Below are 21339 nucleotides of genomic sequence, written 5' to 3'. Positions count from 1 at the left end.
CCAAAATAAGTCTTAAATTCTCAAAGATAAACGGGTTCAAAGTCAAACGAGTAATGAGTAAAAGTAAATTCCCAGCGGAAGCGTTCAAGAGGAGTGGCGTCGTGTATGAAGACACAACGACACCCAAAGTTTAACGATAAGCAATTAAGATTTCAAATTTTATTTGTGCTCAACACCAGCAAGTGCTCATCGCCGCTCAACCTGCACATAAAAAAAACACATGCAGGGCTGAGTACTATAAAAATATTCAGTGGACTATGCCGAAAACAAGTAATAAAAATAATATTTATCATGCCAATAAGTAACCATCGGGGTTTTAATTTTAAGAAGGCCCGAGGCACTAAAAATCATTTCCATTGTAAAAAGTCGATTGATCAGTCATTTTCCCATAGACGTTTACCATATCTGCTCATACATGACTTGGAATGTGGCCACAAACCAAGCCACTAGACCGGCCAACCCGTACGCTGACACAAGGTCTACCATAGGTGTACACTAATCCAAGTAGGGTTTGCGGTCCTACAAGGACCCGAATTCGATTTAAATAATAAATGGCATAAAGCCATTTCAGATAAGCACGTTAAAATTTAACAAGGCATGATAAACACAAATTTCATTCCCATCAATAAAAGCATTTAGGACAATTTCCTTATTTAAAGAAAGCCCACCTCGAAGCGCTTAATTCCCAACTATATTCTTCCCCTTGGTATTATATTTCGCAGCCAAGATATCACCTTTAGATATTAAATAACACATATATCAACACAAGGAATCAAGCACTATCAACACAAGGAATCAAGCACTAGATAAGATGCATGCTTCCTAAGATTTTAATTATTTTCTTGATATGATTATGAATTCTTCCCAATTAGAACTTGGTCTTTTCAATTAAATTCCATCCGCTCACGCCCAAACAAATTTTATTAAAACGGCCCAACGATTAAAATACCATATAGTCTAATAAAAGAGTCAACATAATCAAGCCCAAGAAATTTAAGAATAAAGAGATCGGGCCACTGCCAAGACTTAAAAGAATTGGCCCAAAACAAATTAATCAACCAACCCCCATTACTTTTCAAATAAGATAAAGGAAAAAGTTTAAAACCAATCAAAAGTATACTCTTTTCCAAACTACACGTGCCCCTTCCATTTCCACTTTAAAACATAAATATTAAAAGAGTACTAGTAGTAAATAATTATACACTACACTCACAATTTCCTATTCCACTTTTAAAAGTCGAAGATCAAAAAATAAAAGTAAGAACTAAGAAGTAGCACAACTAATCTCTTCCACAAAAACGTGTACTTCCTTTCCTCATCCACAATCATTTTTTAAAAAATCCTAATTGAAAGTAAATAAACAAAACTTAAAACTCTTCTTCCTAAACCATGGCTACTCCCCCTCTCTCTCTCTCGATTTTTTTTCATGAAAGAATTTAAAAAACAAACTCCCAAATTAAAAGGAAATCCTGTTACGATTTTTCTTCGTAATCTCCCTATCTTAGCTCGTAGCACGCAAAAACACCAACAATGCGCAGCTCAAACGAAGTTAAGCAGCTCGATTATCACTCACAACCAAGAGAATTGTATATATCAAGAGAATTACAATGATGAAAATAGGAAATGTAAAGAGAATTTTCCCTAGATCCACGATCTATGCAAGCTACAATCTCAACACAACAACACACACGAAATGAATGAGCTAATCGCCTTTTATACTCTGCTTCTTCACACTCTTCGCGCCATGCTCCACGTCACCCTTACTTCACGTGCATGCGCCACCTCACGCCTTGTCACACCTCGCCACCCCATCTCGCCACCTCAGCAGCTCACCATCTCAGCTCACTTAGTTAGATGTAGCATGCACCTTTATTTGATCTTTCTTGGCTTATTTAATCCTAATTACCGCATAAGTGTTGCATGCATGTATAGAATGAATGATGAATCATGCATGCAACAATACCTCCCTCTCAAAGTTCCTTGTCCACAAGGAAATCTTGCCTTGATTTCATCCGCGAATTCCCATGAGGCACCAGCAGGAGAAGTACCAACCAATGGATCAACCATTTAGTTGCAGCCTCATTTCTTCTTTTCACCATTTTTCTGTCCAAAACAGCTTGAGTAGTTGCATCATTAATATGAGAGATAGTAGGCAATTCAGCTATAGGACCCACCGGTGGAGCAGCCGACTTCAAGAGTGATACATGGAACACATCATGAATTGTAGCCAAAGGGGGCAGACTCAGTTTGTAAGCCACCTTTCCAACCTTATCTGCAATCTGATATGGCCCGAAATACTTAGGCTCAAACTTGTTATGCTTCCCTCTGATAGATTTTTGTTTGTAATTCTGCAGCTTCAACCAGACCCACTCTCCTATTTCATACTCCTTGTCACTCCGGTGTTGATCCACCTGCTTCTTCATTCTATCTGCTGCCTTTTGTATGCTCTTCTTTAGTATAGTGATCCTTTCCTCTCTGTCTCTCAAAGCCACGTCTACTGCCTCTACATTTGAATCACCGGCCAAGTAGGGAACATGCAGGGGAGGTGCATAGCCATAAAGAGCTTCAAAAGGAGTCATTTTTATACTTGAATGGTAGGATGCATTATACCAATACTCGGCTAACCCAAGCCAATGAGACCAAGAATGTGGTTTCTCTCCAATAACACATCTCAAATAGCACTGTAAACATCTGCTAACTACCTCAGATTTTTCATCAGTTTCTGGATGATAAGCCGTTGAATAGAGTAGCTCCACTCCTAATAATGTCAAGAACTCCCTCCAGAAACTACCAACAAAAATAGCCCCTCGATCACTCACCACCTTGATTGGCATTCCATGTAGTTTAAAGACTGAATCCAGAAATACCTCAGCCACTTTCTTAGCTGTAAAAGGATGTGATAGAGCCATAAAGTGTGCATACTTGCTCAACCTATCCACCACTACAAGAATGGTGTCATATCCTTGTGAACTTGGCAAAGCTTCAATTAAATCCATTGTCAAGTCTGTAAAGATGCCAGTAGGTATTGGCAATGGCTGCAATAAGCCAGCTGGAGATGTATTGCCTGGATTATATTTCTGGCAAACCACACAAACTCTCACAAATTCTCTTACCTCATTCCTTAACTTCGGCCAATACAATAGAGCAGCTATTCTTTTATAAGTCCCCAAAGATCCAGAATGCCGAGCCAAAGCCGACTCATGAAATATGGATAAAATTTGAGCTTACAGCTGTATGTCATTTCCCACTACCAATTTTCCCTTCCTCCTTAACTCCCCCTTATTCCAACTACATTTAGGGCGTACCTGCGATGGTCGGGGAGAGGTTTAAGCTCTACTTTGGGCGGTCCCCGTGGCTTTCCTACTGTTTTCCTCCTTTCTACCTCTTCTTTGGGAGTGCGTAATGGTAAGAATGTATTTCCCATTTGAGGGATTCTCTCTGGTAGCAATTCCAATTCTGCAATGATGGCGCATACGTTAGCATCACAAGAAGATAAATCAGTATTAGGAGTGAAAGAATTTTGGAGACAAGTTTCAAGAGGGTCCTGGGTTTGGTGATAAGTGACTTCCACTTTTCCAGCACAATCGGTGACAACTTGGATGACACTGCATTCTTGGTAGCCTTCTGCCCCTTCTTTTCCATGAAATTTCAGGGCGTCGTAGATGTTGAATGTAATGCGCTCGTCATGTAGCTTTAATGTAAGCTCTCCTTTCTGTACATCTATCATGGCTCCCCCAGTAGCTAAAAATAGTTTTCCAAGTATCAAGGGAATCTTCTTGTCCTCCTGCATGTCAAGAACAACAAAATCAGCTGGAAAAATAAATTCTCCAACTCTTACCAAGACATCTTCTACTATCCCCATCGATGTTGTCGTGCTCCGATCTGCCATTTGCAGCGTGAATGAAGTGGGACGGATGCTATCAAAATCAAGTTTCCTGTAAAATGACAAAGGCATCAAGTAAAACTCTCTGGATCATTGTGTTTAGTAGGTAATCCCTTCTGGATGATAGCACTGCAATTCTCTGTTAGGCCTACTGTCTCGTACTTCCCCCATTTCCTTTTTCTTGCCACCACATCTTTCAGAAATTTGGCGTAATTGGGTATTTGTTGCAGGGCTTCTACTAGTGGAATGTTGATGTGGACTTTACTCATTGCCTCCAAGAATTTGGCAAACTGAGCGTCAAGCTTCTTGCTCTTCAACTGTTGAGGATATGGGACGGCAACACTGCTTTGTGTGGGTCTGTCTGGCTGCTGCAGCCCAGCCGGCGGACCGCCGCGATGAGGTGTGGCGGTCGCCAGACTTCTGCCAGTGGCCAGACCTAAGTCTTCCTCGATCTGCTAAGGTGTAGGCGGTGGGTCGCCGTGTTGAGGTGCGGCGGACCGCCGCACTGCTTCAGCAGATGCATTCCCAGGAGGCTTCTCTGCCTCCCTTCTTCCCCTGCCTAAGTCTCCTGCCTCCGGAGGTTGATATGTAGTTCCGCTACGCAGCTGCACGGCATGCCATTTTCCTTTCGGGTTAACCTCTGGCAGGCTAGGAAGTATACCTGGGGTGTGCCTGCTTCCTATGGTCGTGGCTATGATCCCAAGATTAAATTCCAGCATCTCAACTTGAGCAACTAGGGTTGCCAGCCCTCTTTCCAAGGTGCTTGTGTTTCTTTCTAGATTTTCCAACCGCTGGTTCGTCACATTTCTATGTTCGAAAACTTCTGCGATGCAGATTTCCAGCAGATTCTCCCAAGTGGAGCGGGGTTGATCCTCCATACCTGCACATATTTCAGAAGAGTTATCAGAGCAGTAATCTTGTGCATCATAGGAGAATTCAGAGCAGTTTGGGTCGTAGTATAATCCCCCATGATCGGAGTTTTAGTATTCATCGCTAAATTCCCACTGCTGTTCGTAGCCATACGGATCCTCCATCCCTACAGGAAAATCCATAACAGAACTAAAAAAATAAAAATAAAAATAAAAATAAAAATAGAAATAAGAGGAATAAAATAAAAGCGATTAAAATCCAAAGTAGCAAAATTGTCCGTTTGAAGATATCACTCCAAGGTGAATTGTCTTCCCCGGCAACGGCGCCAAAAACTTGATGCTGGTTTTTATTAGCACTAAATAAACCTGCAAGTATACAAAGTATATATAGTATAGCTAAAGGTTAGTACCGGATATCGAACACGGGGAAGACGAACACAAAGTGTCTATCCTATACTGAGACTCTAATACTATCTGGACAAACAAGTGGGTTTTGAAAACTTTTGAAAAACTAAAAACAATAGAAAGCATAGACCAACTAAAAGTGAATAAAACATGGAGAAAGACGATAGAGATAAGGGAATCCCAGGGATGTGTGTTCACAGTTATGGTTATACAAAATTCCAACTACAATACCCTAGCACAGTTATTACTTTGATAGAACGAGTCACCTAGATTATGCTCATGGGATACAAACGTTGATTACAAGATTAGGGTTGTCAATCCTAACACATAACTCCAAAAAGCTCCTAAGACCCTTGAAAAGTCCCCACTCTCAATTAACAGTGTCGTTTTAAGGAAAGCTAACTGTAGCGTCTACTAAGTGGATCTAACTCGCTAGAACTCTGTCACAGTTATGAAGCAAGTTATATTAAATCATACACAATTGTGTCACTCAATCATGCAGCATCAAAATTACTTAGGGAAGAAACAAAGTAAAAACAAAACGGATATTAAATAGAAAAAGGAATTTGTATAACCAAAGTCGTTACTAACACATCCCTAGAATTCTATGAGTTTAGTTACACATAAATGAATAAGCTAAAAACATAGATTGAAGGGAAGACAATTTGAACATAAAACTAAAGCAAATAAAACCTGTAGGTTGAATCCTTGTCGTTCTTGATGTTCTTGAAATCCTTCTCCAACTCCTTGCACCAATGAAGTACTCTAGGCCTTGATCTCTATGAAGTATTTTGCAAGTAGAAGTTCTCTCCCTTTTGATGAAGGAAAAGATCTCCAAAATATGGTAAATCTGGGCGCAAATCTAGGGCTTCTCGAATTCGCCGCCTTTCTCCGGCGGGCCGCCGCACCTTGGTCGGCGGTCGCCGCGTTGGAGTCCAGAGAGTCTGTTCCCTCGGCGGCGGACCGCCGCACGTCTTCCGGCGGTCGCCGGACGAGACTTCTCTTCCAAGCACATTTTTTCGAGGCGGACCGCTGCATTGATCTGCCCGCCGGGCGCCGGCGGTCGCCGCACACATCCGCGGAGGTCGCCGGTCGCCGTCAGACTCCAGATTTTCAAACTTGGCGTTTTGGCTCCCTTTTCGGCTCAATTATGCACATTTCTCACAAAAAGACGTCAAAATAGACAAAATATGCAAATAATGGATGTGTAGAGTGACTTTGACATTAAAAACGGACCAAATAATGGCCTTAAAACAGTGCAAAATCCTAGCGTATCACTATACCATTCAAAACATCATCGAAGAGTGGTGAAGAATAGAGCACGTTCAAGTCGTTGTTGGATCCGGCAACACCGAAATATGCATGCCAAATCCATAGGCAGTAGTCGGCGACCGCTTCAAGGATAAGCGTTGGGCCGCCGCCTTTGTGGCCGCTTAAGTATTGCCCCCTCCAAGCAGTTGGGCAATTCTTCCACTTCTAATGCATGCAGTCAATGCTGCCTAGCATACCGGGATAACCGTGGACTGTTTCGTGAAGATGAAGCAACCGTTGACAATCTTCGGTGGTGGGTGCTCGAAGGAATTTCTTGCCGAAAGCAGAACGAACGTTGTCGCAAAAAATTTTGGGGCATAAGATTCCAGTTAACTAACCTACATGCAAATACTCGTCGAAGAGGTCAGCCGTTTGCCCAGTAGCAAGTTGTCGGATGGCACAAGTACACTTTTGCAATGTCAAGAGACTTTGCCGACCGGTTGCGTCTACACCTGATTGAAAGTATTCAACATGGGCGGACAATGTATTGACAATACGCATAAACAATCGTTTTGACATGCGAAAAAGGCGCCGAAAGTAATCTTCTGGAAACCGTGGCTGGTCGGAAAAATAGTCGGCAACGAGCCTTTCGTGGGCTCCCTCCCGATCACGATGGATATAGCGACATTTTGATCTAGTTGGTTTAGGAGGAGGGGCGGGGGTATTGGCGGCGACATAGGCTCTTCCTGGTATTCTTGTTCTTCGCGCTAAGCTTCCGCAATGAGATCGGTGAAATCCATTTTTGAATTTTTTTTTAGAGAGGGTTTGAGTGAGAGGGGAAGATGTAGATGATTTAGTATGAAAAAGTATGAACGAGAGATAATTTGATGTGAAAAGTGGATGATGAATGTGTGTATTTATAGATGATTTTGGGATAAAAAACAATACCAAAAAATCCAAAAAAACGTCCATAAACGGCTCTATTTTTTGGGAATCCAATTTTTTTTTTAATTTTTGGTATTATTTCGAATTATTTTCGATATTTTTTTTAGAAAAAGAAAAATCAATTTTGGCCCATCACATGGTGCCACGTAGGGCAGCTCAGTGGCACGGACGTGTTCTTATTTAAGAATAGCGTTGTACCGCTGGCACGAACAGACGACGTACATTGGTGGACAAGCTTGTCCTTGCCAGCGGTACGGACGGACGGACGGCGATGCTCTTACCGCTGCGGATACTCTAACAATTACCACCTTTAAAACCTAATAAAATTAGTCAAAGTCAATTGATTTTCTCATTATATTAGGCGTTTTTCTATTTGCATGTTGTCCATTTTAATGCTATTTATTCCCCAACTTCTTTTCACTAAACAAATTAAATATACTAGTATATAAGGTCATGTTAGGTTGAGATTTTTGGGCCTAATTGAGAATTGAGATGCAATCACAACCACTTATTAACAATTTTTGCGCGATGTCAACAGCGTGTAGTTTATGTCAACATGGGGGTATTTTTGTCATTTCATTTCTAAAATGTTTAAAGTATATTCTAAATACTCTGTAAAACTCTTGACGATTTCTCAAAGTTTTCTCCCAAGTTTCGGTCGCGATTCATCGCGATTCTAAATGCAATTCTGCATTTTCTCTCCTCTTCGTCGCGATTCATCTCCTAATCTTAGATTTCGGTCAGTTTTCTACATCAATTAATTTCGAAAAATGAGGATCGAAGAAATAGTTGAAGCTGAAGCGGCGATTGCATCCAGAAAAAGACATTCCAAATCGACGGTCGTTGAAGCAACTTCTTCAGGTTAAGAAATTGATTCAAATTTTAAGTATATTGCTTCGATTTTAGTGTATTAAAACACATCTGGATTTGTTTTCTTATGAAATCGATTTATGCTGATTTTTTTGTTGATTAGCGATGGTAGAATTGGAAGTGATGGAAAGGAACAATGTTGCTGGAAAAACGGAAGAGAACAAGCATTTGCTTCCAGTTAAGGATTTGTTTAAATTTAAGATTATTGACATTTCATACAATAGCTATTGACATAGTTATGATAATATACTTGTGTTTTCTATAAACGGCATATTCATTGAGATGATATTGTATACTGTTGACATAGTCTATGCTTGTTTGGATTGTTGTTGACATTATAAACTTTAACAATTGATATAATAGTAATAAGATAATTATGCTTGCTTTAAATAGGATATATTGTTATTGACATAGTGTATACTTATTAGAATCGTTGTTGACATAGTCAAATTGACATAATACTAACCAGATAATTGTGCTTGCTATATATGAGATATACTTGTTATTGACATTGATTTATTATGTACTTTATCTATTGACATAATTTTAAGAATATACATGCACTTGCTGTCAACATGGTATACTTGTTATTGACATTGATTTATTATGTACTTTATCTATTGACATAATTTTGATGATATACATGCACTTGCTGTTGACAGGGTATACTTGTTATTGACATTGATTTATTACGTACTTTATCTATTGACATAGTTTTAATGATATACATGCACTTGCTGTTGACAGGGTATACTTGTTATTGACATGATATTTTGTATAATTGATATTGAATTATTATGTTTGATTTTAAACTAGAAAAGAAAAATATCAAAGAAAACTAGGTGTGTTATTGAGATTAGCAGTGTAGAGGAAATACGAATAAACAGTGAAGATGAAGAGATGCACAATGTAGAGGAAAATACGAATAAAGAACAGACTCAGGCTGTGGAAAATTTATCTCAAAGGCTTCTAGTTGACATGATTACATTATAAATTGTTAACTAGTTGACATGATTACATTACTTATTGAAATGACTTCAATATGTGTAGTTAACATGATTATATTAGGTTGTATATGTAGTTAACAAAGTATGTACAGCAGTTGACACTATGTGTAGCATAGTTGACATAATAGTATTACTTATTTATATGGCTTATATATAGTTGATATTGTATGTTCACTAGTTGACATGGCTTATAATTGTTGTTGACATTGTTTGTACCTGTAGTCGACATAGTATGTACTATAGTTAATATGGCTTATAATTGTTGTTGACATAGCTTATACGTGTAGTTGACATGGCTTATAATTGTTGTTGACATGGCTTGTTCGTGTAATTGACATGGCTTGTCCGTGTAGTTGACATGGTTTGAAAGTGTAGTTGACATGACTTATAATTGTTGTTCACATGACTTGTTCGTGTAGTTGAAATGGACGTGTAGTTGACATGGTTTGAAAGTGTAGTTGATATGGCTTGTTCATGTAGTTGACATGGCTTGTACGTGCAGTTGACATGGTTTAAGAGTGTACGTTACATGACTTATAATTGTTGTTGACATGGCTTGTACTTGTAGTTGACATGACTTGTATGTGCAGTTCACACGATATGTACCATAGTTGACATAATTATATTAGTTGTTGACATGACTAGTATTTGTAGTTGACATGAATTTTATGTGTACTGACAATAAAATATTGTTCAATTATCTGATATTCCACTTGCAGAAGCTACAAAGAAAACTTCTCATGCAGAAGTAAGAGTTGTACATACACTACCGTTCCTGGAAGTTAATGAAAGAGATCTCTACTACTACATAGTAGAAACAGAAGGAACAGATGAGTATGCATAATTTAATTATATTCATGATCTAAAAAATATTTTTAGTTTTCTAAGCAACTGACATGATTTATGAATGTTGTTCAAATGTCGTTTGTATAACTTCATTTCAGGGATGCATGTGCTTACAATGATGATTTTGCTTGGGCAACCAAGGAATTGTTCTTGTCACTGAAGCCCCATGAAAAAATAAAAGCTGGTGTTATTGACACATGGGCTTCACACCTGAACAACACAGAAAAATTTTATGTAAACTGGTTGAATCAGCCGTCTCATTTACCAAACATGTTAAATGCAGAATTTCAATGTAACAAATCAGCTAGATAGTTGGGATGCTACGACAGCAAAGAACAATTTCATTGCAGAAATAGATAATGAGATTCAAAGAAGACCAGATTTTAATTGGAGAGGAATTGATTTGGTAATAAGATCTCACAGTGACATTTATCAAAAAATAATAACAGGTGTTCTTTGGTTGTAATTTTATCTTTCATGTCATACAGTTCTTCTTCCAAGTTTGTGCAAATGAGCAAACCACCTAAGGACATGGATGTATTGGAGAAGAATGGCATTGATATTAGGTTAATGGTATGCTTTTTTCTATGTTATTAACATAGTCTCTACATTTTGTTGATATAATTTCTGCATCATGTTAAAATACTTTGTATCTGTAGTTTAATTTATTTATTTATATATTTGCAGAAAGATATGTTTGAAGCATACTTCACAAAGAAGATTTGTTAGATATTTCAGAAAATATTAACAAGTCTTCAATCAACGTTCTGCCTTTAGAGTGGGCCACAAACTCCAACAAAAGGGACTGTGGTGTCTATTTGATGAGACACATGGAAACTTATGTTGGTAAAAAGGGCAGCGAATGGATTATTGGCTTCTCCCCGCGCAGCATAAAGATTCTCCAAGTACTCCGTGGAAGGTATTGCGACAACTTGATTGCATCAAGTTACAACAACCAGAGGTTGCCAATGTTACAACTGGCTGATGCATGGATTGAAGAAAACACGGACAGATTGCCTGACCTAAACAACAAGTACAAAAAAGTGGTTTAATCGAAACAAGAAGTGAAACAAAATGTGGATTTAATGTTTGATGTTAACTTTTTTTTTGGATGGATTTCAAAACAACTACCATTGTGGTCTCTAACTTTTGAACTTATCTGAATGTGGATTTTGTTTTAATTTTATTATTTGAAACAAGTTTTTGTATCATGATCATACAATACATGTCAATAGCATGCATATCAAATGTCAACGACTTATACAAAAAAATGTCAACAGCTTGTATATCAAATGTAAACGATTTGTCAACCACTTGTATATAATGTCAACAACTCAAAAACAATTCTTGTAATTAAAAAATAACAACTATTTATTTTAATTTTTTTATTTGACACAAATTCTGGCATCATGATCATACGCATATCAAAATGTCAACAACTTATAGCGAAATGTCAACAGCTTGCCAATACATGTCAATAGAGAGCAAAATCAAATATCAACAACTAATAAGAAAATGTCAATAACTTGTAGTGTATGTCAACAACAAAAAAACAACTTTGGTTATTAAAAAAAGAACAATCATGTCTTCTTTTTGCCACAACTTCTAGCATTATGATCAGTCACTTTATGACACTTTCCACAACGCCTATGAGGTTTATTTGCTTTTTCAATTGCTTTCTCTATGCTCGACGTAATCCTGCTTTTCTTGTCACTTGCACCTTCCTTTGTACTAACCACATCTAGAGCCATGTGCAGTTATTTCTTCAGGTACAGCAACACCGTATATGTTCATGATTGAATCATTTTTATTAACTGACGACGATCCAGTAGTGTCATTAGTAAAAATTTGAGGACCAATACCCGCAAGCAAATAATCCAAAGCAATCAGATGTTCTTTATTCCTAAAAGCACATTGATATAAACCAAAGTAACGTCCATGACCCTTGTTACCAATCTGTAGTTTGTCATCTTTTTTAGAACCTGCAAACATATAACATGTCAATAGCCTATATAAGTTTGTATGAACAGTAAATATTTAACATGTCAACAGCCTATATAAGATAGTCAACAACTTATACAACATATGCCAAAATAAACCGAAATATCTATAGAAAATAGTTCACATACCTTTGTCAGACTGAATTGATGCACAACATAATATTTAACACCACAATTAGAATAATACTTGAAACTGATCCTCGCTCGACATCCACACATTTTTGTGCCACGTCTGCGTTTCTTCTTTGAAAGATACTTCATCATCATCTTACACATACCCTTCCTCAAATATACATCTATCGACATCCAACGGATCAACTGTATGAAAACCTTGTCTGTTGCAAACAACATACTGAAAAACAACAACACCACCACTAGACTGATAAGGCTAATTTCATGCATTGGTTATGTAGTGAAAAACATCACATTTCTGCTGGATCTAACAAGTTTTGTTAAGCCAGGTGTGTGTGTAGCGCTAGATCCAGGAGATGCTGGAGGAGGATATCTAGCGAGGAGCAGGAACGGAATCACGAGGAAAAGCTAGAGGAAGGAAGCCAAAAGCTGAGGGCAATCAAGTCAATCAATACCTCGCTGGGCCCCACCTCGAAGCTTATAAATAAAGGAGTGCGCAACAAGAATGGCAGATCCGTCACACTCCACACACAGTCACGCTCTTAGCTCACACACACTAGGGAAATGGGGAATTGGGGGAGGTTTTCGTTTTCGTGAATTACGTATCAGTGCACCACCGTCACTTGAGGGCGAAGAAACAATTGTTCTTTTAAAATTTCTGTTTGGTACTCAGTTCAGTCTCGAACTTCACGTTTGGAAGTCGAGCTTGTTGTTTTGTTGCTGAATCAGTTTATCCGTTCTGTTTACATTTGATTTGCTTTGATGAAGTTAGATTTCGTGTTGATTATTATGATGCTTGCTATTTTGGTTTGTTTATTTGAGATGTTCTCTTGAATTTGTTGCTGAATATTTTAGGAGATTCGAGAATCGTGGTATTGAAGTTGTGTTCGGTTGGATTTTTGTTCTGATGCTTGGATCCGGAGTGGATTTAGCATCCGAAGTGTGGATCTGAACAGGGGAGGTGAAATTTGTGCATGAGATTATGGGGATTTTGTTCTGCTTGGTTTGCTTCGTCTAGCAGTTTAATTTCCGTCGTTGTTTAGTTTTCTGTTAAGATTATGCCTCCGATCTACATCTGAGTTTGTTTTTCTTGATCTCTGCATTTATTTGTGTTCGTTGAAGAAGATGAAGTCATTTTCAGTTGATGCTTTAGTTAGTTAGGCTGCAGATTCGATTCTGTCCGTACTTACCTTTTTCAGAGTTTGGTCCCCACTTGTTTTAATCTCCTTGGTCTAGAGATGTTCGTAGAAGTCCCAGATCTAGTAGTTGATTTGATTTAGTTCTTATACATAATTCATTTTTTGCCTAGATCTAGCAGTTAGCATAGCATACTTTATTTCCAAATTCACTTAGTTAAATTCCTCAACCCAAAATATGCGTGGCAGCAGCCAACCCAAAAATAGTTTCCAATTCTCTACGCATGTATTTTACGAGTCCATCTCTGTGGGATCGATCCCTACTTCCCTGTGCTAGTTTAGTATCTGTGGTTGAGGGTTTTGAAGGTTTGCTTGCGTACCAACGACCAGACTTCCAGTCTTGTGAGTCTCTAGACCTTGTGATCTAGTTGATTTACTGGATCTAGGAAGTGTGTAATTAGAAATTGATAGGATACAGCAAGCAGAAAATCAACTCTTCAAATGGCGCCGTTGCCGGGGATGGATGGCGTAGTTTGTTTATGTGTTTAGAGATTTGGTGTAAATAGTTTTAATCTTTTGAATTTCGCTTTTGGCAGTTTATGAGCAAGGGCTCAAGGTCAGGAATCTGGAGCAACCCATCTTGGTCAAGGAACGTGCAGTTGAAGTGGCAAGTTAAGGAATCAACATCCGCCATAACTACCAGATCGGGGTTGTCAACTGTAGATCCATTTCCGTTTGAATCAGGGAGTGAAGAAGAGTGGAATTCATCGGGGAAAGAGGATTCACGGTCGTCGTCAGAAACTGAGCATTCGGAAAGGGAGGAAGAGGAGTCTGTAATGGCAAACTTAGTGGACCTAGACCCAGAGATTGGTTCGCTAACTGCACATCTCGACGGAGAGCCAGCTCATGCCATAGTGTCAAATCAACGTCAGCGGTCTATTGAGATCAAGACGAATGTGCTGGGCGTTTTACCTACATTCTCTGGACGGAGGAATGAGTGTCCTTATGAGTTTTTGAACGAGTTTAGTAAGCTATGTAGCATCCAGAAAAGGCCTAACGAAACTACCGAGGAGGACTATCGCCTGCGAGCGATTCCATTTGCATTGAAAGGAGAGGCAAACACTTGGTTGCTGAGGCTTCCACCTGACTCGATCACCACATGGAGGGATTTCAAATTGGAGTTCCTGGACTATTTCTTTCCGTCCAATAAGACAAACGCTTTGAAAAAAGAAATTCAAGAGTGTAAGCAGGACTACGATGAATCTTTAAGCCAATATTGGTCTCGGTTTAAAGGCCTGCTTGACGCTTGCCCAAATCACAGGATGACGGAGGCTGAAACATTTTATCTATTCTACGAAGGGGCAAATCCTGAGTCCAAGGACTTAATGAATTCCTCGAGCGGGGGGAATTTCACCAAGAATAAGGCAAGCGAGGCACGCGAGATTCTGGGAAGATTAATCGACGCGAAGAAGGCGTATGACTGCCCGCGTGCTATCATGAGGAGAAGCTCCGCGAACACAGTTAAGGAACGAGAAGGAGAAGAGGTTAGAGACAGAATAGATCGACTGGAGAAGGCACTGCTAAATGCCATTGAAAAGAAAAATACCCCTGGGTCGACTGATAAGGAAAAAAACCCAGGTCAAGAGGAACATCAGCTTCAATTTTACAATAATCCCTCACTCGATGGAGATTTCCAAGCTCAAGTGAATGCAATGGGGAATTGGAATCAAAGTAATCAAAATACCAACTGGAACCAGTGGAAGATTAAGGAGGCACCATGGAGGGACAATCCTTGTTTCAGATGGGCTGAAGGGAACCAACAACCACAGTCACAACACCCAGGTCCAGCGGAGAACCAGCAGACATGGCCCAGCCGGAATCAGGAAGGACCACAGCATAATTCTAACTGGGCAGGGAAGCAGCAAGAGGGGCTGAACAACTGGAATTTCCGTAACCAAGGGGATCAGCATAACTGGAACAACAGGAACCAGAGCAACCAAGGGAATTCTTATGTGCCACCGCATCAGAGGAACAATTCAGGAAACAATCAAAATTTCCAACAGAGTCACCCAGGTCCAGCAACCCAGTACAACAATAATCAGGGAGGTCAGGGAAATTTTCGCCAGAACCAGGTGGTTGGAACCAATCAAAATCAAGGATTTAATCCCAGTTCAATTCAAGGTTTCCGACCACAGCGGAATCTTGATGACATGGTGCATGACCTGGTAAATTTCCAACAACACATGCAGAATAACATGCAGGCTAACAATGACGTGGTGCACAAAATTCAAGATGCCCAGCAGGAGCAGAAGTCTGCCATGGACATGTTGGCAAAGCAGATGTCCCAGTTGGCCACGTCGCTGAACGAAATGCGGGGAAATGAAGGGAAATTGCCTGCCACTGTCAAACCACCAGACCGAGCAAATATTAGTCAAATTACCTTGAGATCGGGGAAAGGCTATGAAGGACCGAAGCAAGTGATAAACGAGGAGACACCCTCACAGATGAACGGAGAAAAGGGGAATCAGAAGTCTCGAGGAGATGATCCTGGACTCAGAGAAATTCCTATACAGGATGACCTCCAGGAGGGAGATTTAAGGGGATCTATGCCTCGACTAAGTGACCCATTTTTCCTTGATCCAGAACCTGAGTTGGAACTTAAAGAGGGAAGCAGGGAGACAGGTGCAGCCCCAGCAGGGAGTTCCACGAATGCAGTAAAGCGACCCAAACCATTCCCATATCGAGGAGAAGCCAAGAAAAAGAAAGATGATACTGAGGACCTTGTGGAAATATTTAGTAAGCTGGAGATTAACCTACCCTTTTTGCAGGCTCTGAAAATACCCACCTTCAGCAAGTTCATCAAGGAATTCATAGCAGGAAAAACCAAACCTGATGGGAAGATTGTTATAGGAGAAAATGTATCCGCCGTGATACAAAAGAGGAGGATGCCGTCAAAGTGTACAGATCCAGGTATATTCACTCTTCCTATTTCTATAGGTGATATTAAAATTGAGCATGCCATGTGTGATCTAGGTGCTTCGATAAATGTCCTACCGCTGTCAATATATAAAAAATTGGTGGGAGTCAGTTTGGTCGATACTAAAGTAGTGATTCAGTTGGCCGATAGAACATGCATATCGCCTGAGGGAGTATTGGAAAATGTCATAGTCAGAGTGCATGATTTCCTATACCCAGCTGATTTTCATGTGATAAAAATGAGGGGTAATGAATCTGCTGAGTCTAGTGGGGTGTTACTGGGGAGACCCTTCCTTCGCACCGCGAAGACTGTTATTGATGTGTTTGATGGAACCATATGCCTGGACTATCATGGGGAGAAATACACCTTCAACATTGAAGAAGCTATGAAAAAACCGCTTGATGTTGAAAACTTGCATGTTGTAGATGTAATTAACCCCCTAGTCCAAGAATATCTTGAGACTGAACTAATGCAGGAACAGTTTGACAATTCGGAGCTGAGCCAGACTGTAGAAAAGGAGGTGACAGGATGGTGTGAAACTTTTTTCACACAGGACTTGACAGATGATCAGATCAATGAAGCGATCATGGCATTCTGCCACCAGCCACTATCATTCCAATCAGCCAGATCTGTTCAGGAGAAGAGCCCAGACGAGGGAGCGAATCTAGAGGAAATGGCGCCAAGAAGTAAGGCGGAGAACCCTTTACCTCAGGAAGCCATCACACCGAAGAAGGAGTTGAAAACTTTGCCTGAAAATTTAAAGTATGCATACCTGGAGGAAGGAGAAACTTGTCCAGTGATAATTAACAGCCGCTTGACTGAAGACCAAGAGAGTGCGCTGCTGGAAGTAATAAGGAGGAACAAGAAGGCCATAGGGTGGACACTTTCTGACCTAGTTGGAATTAGCCCTGATCTTTGCATGCACCACATCAGACTAGAGGAAGGGGCAAAGGCTCGGCGTGATCCACAAAGGAAACTGAATCCAAACATGAGGGAGGAAGTGCTCAAGGAAGTTCTGAAACTACTGTCCCTTGGAATCATATACTCTATTCCAGATAGCGAGTGGGTCAGTCCGGTTCACATGGTACCTAAGAAGTCTGGAATACAAGTGGTGAAGAATGACAAGAACGAGTTGGTGCCTACTCGACTGGTCACTGGATGGAGGATGTGCATTGACTATAGGAAACTAAATGAAGCCACCAAAAAGGATCATTTTCCTTTACCATTCATTGACCAGATGCTAGAGAGGCTGGCTGGTAAACAGTATTTCTGTTTCCTCGACGGATATAGCGGTTATTTCCAGATTTTCGTGGACCCAGAGGACCAGGAAAAGACCACATTTACATGCCCTTTTGGAACTTATGCCTACCGAAGGATGCCATTTGGTCTATGTAATGCACCAGGTACATTCCAACGTTGTATGATGAGTATTTTTTCGGATCTACTAGAGGTATGCATCGAGATATTCATGGATGATTTCACTGTATATGGAGGCTCATTTGATACTTGTTTAGCCAGCCTTGACCTAGTGCTGCAAAGATGTCAAGAGAAACATCTAGTCCTGAATTTTGAAAAATGTCACTTCATGGTAACTGAGGGGATTGTTTTAGGTCATGTGGTCTCTGAAAGAGGAATACAAGTGGACAAGGCAAAGGCGGAAGTGATTTCGAAGCTACCTTATCCTACAAATCAAAAGGAAGTTAGAGGGTTCCTCGGTCATGCAGGGTTTTATCGAAGATTTATCAAGGACTTTGCAAAAATTGCGCAGCCACTCACTCATTTGCTGCACAACGATGTGGAGTTCGAGTTTGATGAGGGATGCAAGAGGGCATTTCAATTGCTCAAGGATAGACTAGTGTCCGCACCAATTATCAGGGCACCAGACTGGAATCACCCTTTTGAGATAATGTGCGACGCGAGCGATTTCGCTGTGGGAGCCGTCCTAGGGCAGAAGATAGATGGGAAAAACTACGTAATTCTCTATGCGTCCAAGACACTAAATCAAGCTCAGAAGAATTACGATACTACGGAGAAGGAAATGTTGGCTGTCGTCTACTCGTTCGAAAAATTCCGCCCTTATCTTCTTGGGTCAAAGGTTATTGTTTTCACTGATCATGCAGCAATAAAGTACTTGCTAGCTAAGAAAGAATCAAAGCCAAGGCTAATTCGATGGGTCCTACTTCTACAGGAGTTTGATTGGGAAGTAAGAGACAAAAGAGGAACAGAGAATCGAGTGGCTGACCACTTGAGTAGAATTCATCAAGGAGATACGGACGAGGCTATTCCCGATGTTTTTCCCGAAGAGCATTTGTACTATATGGACGAACCACCTAGACCGATAAGCTGGGAATCTGTCTTAGTTTTAACCGGTCCAGGAGAATCTGATCGAGGAAAGCGCGTACGTAACGCAGAACCATGGTACGCAGACCTGGCAAATTACTTGGTCACGGGAGAGGTGCCAAGTTCAGAGGAAGCCTCCCGGGCCCAGAAGATGAAGCTTAAAAGCGAAGCCAAATATTACTTCTGGGATGATCCTTATCTTTGGAAGATGTGTGCAGATCAGATAATTCGACGTTGCATTCCTGAATGGGAACAAAGAGATGTACTCCATCATTGTCACTCCTTGGCGTGTGGAGGGCATTTCGGACCAAGGAGAACCGCAAGGAAAGTTCTAGACAGTGGATTCTACTGGCCTACATTGAACAAGGATGCCTTTGAATACTGTCAATGCTGCGAAAGGTGTCAACAGACAGGGGGAATCTCGAGACGAGATGAGATGCCCCAAGTGCCCATAGTGATCTGCGAAATTTTCGATGTTTGGGGGATGGATTTTATGGGCCCATTTCCGTCGTCGTACGGAAATGCTTACATATTGGTCGCTGTAGACTACGTTTCCAAATGGATAGAGGCGAAGGCTACGCCCACTTGTGAGTCTAAAGAGGTGGCCAAGTTTCTGAAGTCAAACATTTTCAGCAGATATGGAGTTCCTAGAGCGATTATCTCAGATCAAGGAACACACTTCTGCAACCGCACTATAGAAGCGCTCATGAGGAAATACGGCGTGCATCATAGATTGTCTACACCATATCACCCCCAATCGAATGGGCAAGCTGAAGTCTCTAATAGGGAGATAAAGAGTATTTTGGAAAAATCAGTTAACACCACAAGGAAGGATTGGAGTAAACGCCTTGACGATGCTTTGTGGGCGTATAGAACTGCTTACAAGACACCAATCGGGATGTCACCTTATAGGTTGGTGTTTGGGAAAATGTGTCACTTACCCGTGGAAGTGGAGCACAAGGCATACTGGGCCATTAAGGAAATGAATATGAAGTCTGTGGTATGTGAAGAAGAAAGGAAGCTGCAATTACAGGAGCCGGAGGAAGCTGAGGAGGCCATGCCAAGTGAAGAGGTGGAAGAGCTTAGGAAGGAGGTGCAGGACATGAAAAAGGAAATGCAACTGATGAAAAAGGAGATGATGAAGGAACTCGGGGGAATACGGAAGGAACTCAATGGGAGTCGGGAGGAAGTGAAAGGTCTGAGCAGCAACGTAGCAGATTTGGCCACGAAATGTGCCAAGCAAAGTGAAAGAGTGGCGGAAGCTGTAGAGATATCTACGAGGATGTTGAAATGGCTGCATCAGACGCTTCCCTTGACCCAGTCGAAGTCGACTCCTGGGTCAAGTGGCGAGGCACAGAAGATCATCCACAGCAGTCCCTCGATCAAGCCATTCCAGCAGTTGACCACCCCGACTATTCCCGAGAAAGTTCCAAATCCACCGAGGACGAAAATGCTAATGAGGAAACCAGGACTCGATCAAGCTGCAGAAGGAAAGGAAGAGCTGGAGCAACCAGCGAAGAAGAAAGTGAAAACAAACCGCCCCAGTGTTCCACCACCGTCTGGCTCTCGCGGGAGCCAGCCCCAGAAATGAGCAATTTCCCCAGACCAAGTAAATTTTAGTTTTTGTGTTTTTTTTTCTGTGTTTTATTTCCATGCGTTGCTGTGTTTTATGCTATCTTCTCCCACTTAGCCCAATGCTTGGTCTAAGTGTGAGAAGTTCTATGTTTTCTGTTGGTTTATTCTTCTCCCACTTAGCCCGTTGCTCGGTCTAAGTGTGAGAAGTGAAATTGTTGTTTAATTCTGCATTGAATTCTCTGTTTTCCCCCCTTCACGACGATGGCTTGAGGACAAGCTTGAGTGAAGTGGGAGGGGGAGAGGAATCAATGCAGTGTTATTATGCTTTGAGGAGTTGTAGGTCTAGGATTGTATCGCATGAACTAGTGGATATAATACGGCAGATTCCCTTAGGGAGAGTAATTGAAAATAGGAGGTATTCCAACTTAGAAGCCTGATTCTTTAGTAAGCCGAACCAATCTGAATGAAGCAAGAACGATAGTAAATGCCTTTACTTGCCTAGTTGTGAAGCCCTACTCTAGAGGTGAGTTATAAGCCTGTGATAACACTTAGAGCTAACATATGTCAAAAGTCTGCCACTGAATGCTGAAGGAAAAGAGAAGAAAAAAAAATAATATAAATAAAAAAGGGGGAAAGGAGAAAATATATAATCATAAAATCTGGAGGTATAAGCTGGACGAAGTCCAGAGGAGGAAATAAAAAGAGAGAAAAAAATCAAGGAGGTATAAGCTGGACGAAGTCCAGGAAATCAAGGAGGTATAAGCTGGACGAAGTCCAGAAAGAAAGAAAAAAAAAAAAAAAAAAAAAAGAAAAAAAAGGGGGATAGTGACGGAGGATAGAAGGAGGAAATTCTCATAACCCGAGGCTTCAGTGGTTTGGCAATAACTTAAGAGAGAATCGGTCCTAACATCCCTGGTAAGGAATGAGCGATCGAGTGAATCTAACAATTGGGGAAGTAACAGGCTATCTTGACGAGCTGACAGGTTGGCTAGGTAGAGGGGAGAAAAAGGCCTATTTGGAGGAGTGCAGCCTGTTGGATTGATCTTAATCTTGTGGGGACGGTTGCCTAAAAGTTGAAACCAGTTCATGCATATGTGTTTATA

Source organism: Salvia hispanica, chromosome 5 (assembly GCF_029641045.1).
Source record: "Salvia hispanica isolate PSC_SH4W2 chromosome 5, Shi_PSC_v1, whole genome shotgun sequence".
NCBI classification, from domain to species: domain Eukaryota; kingdom Viridiplantae; phylum Streptophyta; class Magnoliopsida; order Lamiales; family Lamiaceae; genus Salvia; species Salvia hispanica.
This window is presented reverse-complemented; position numbering follows the sequence as displayed.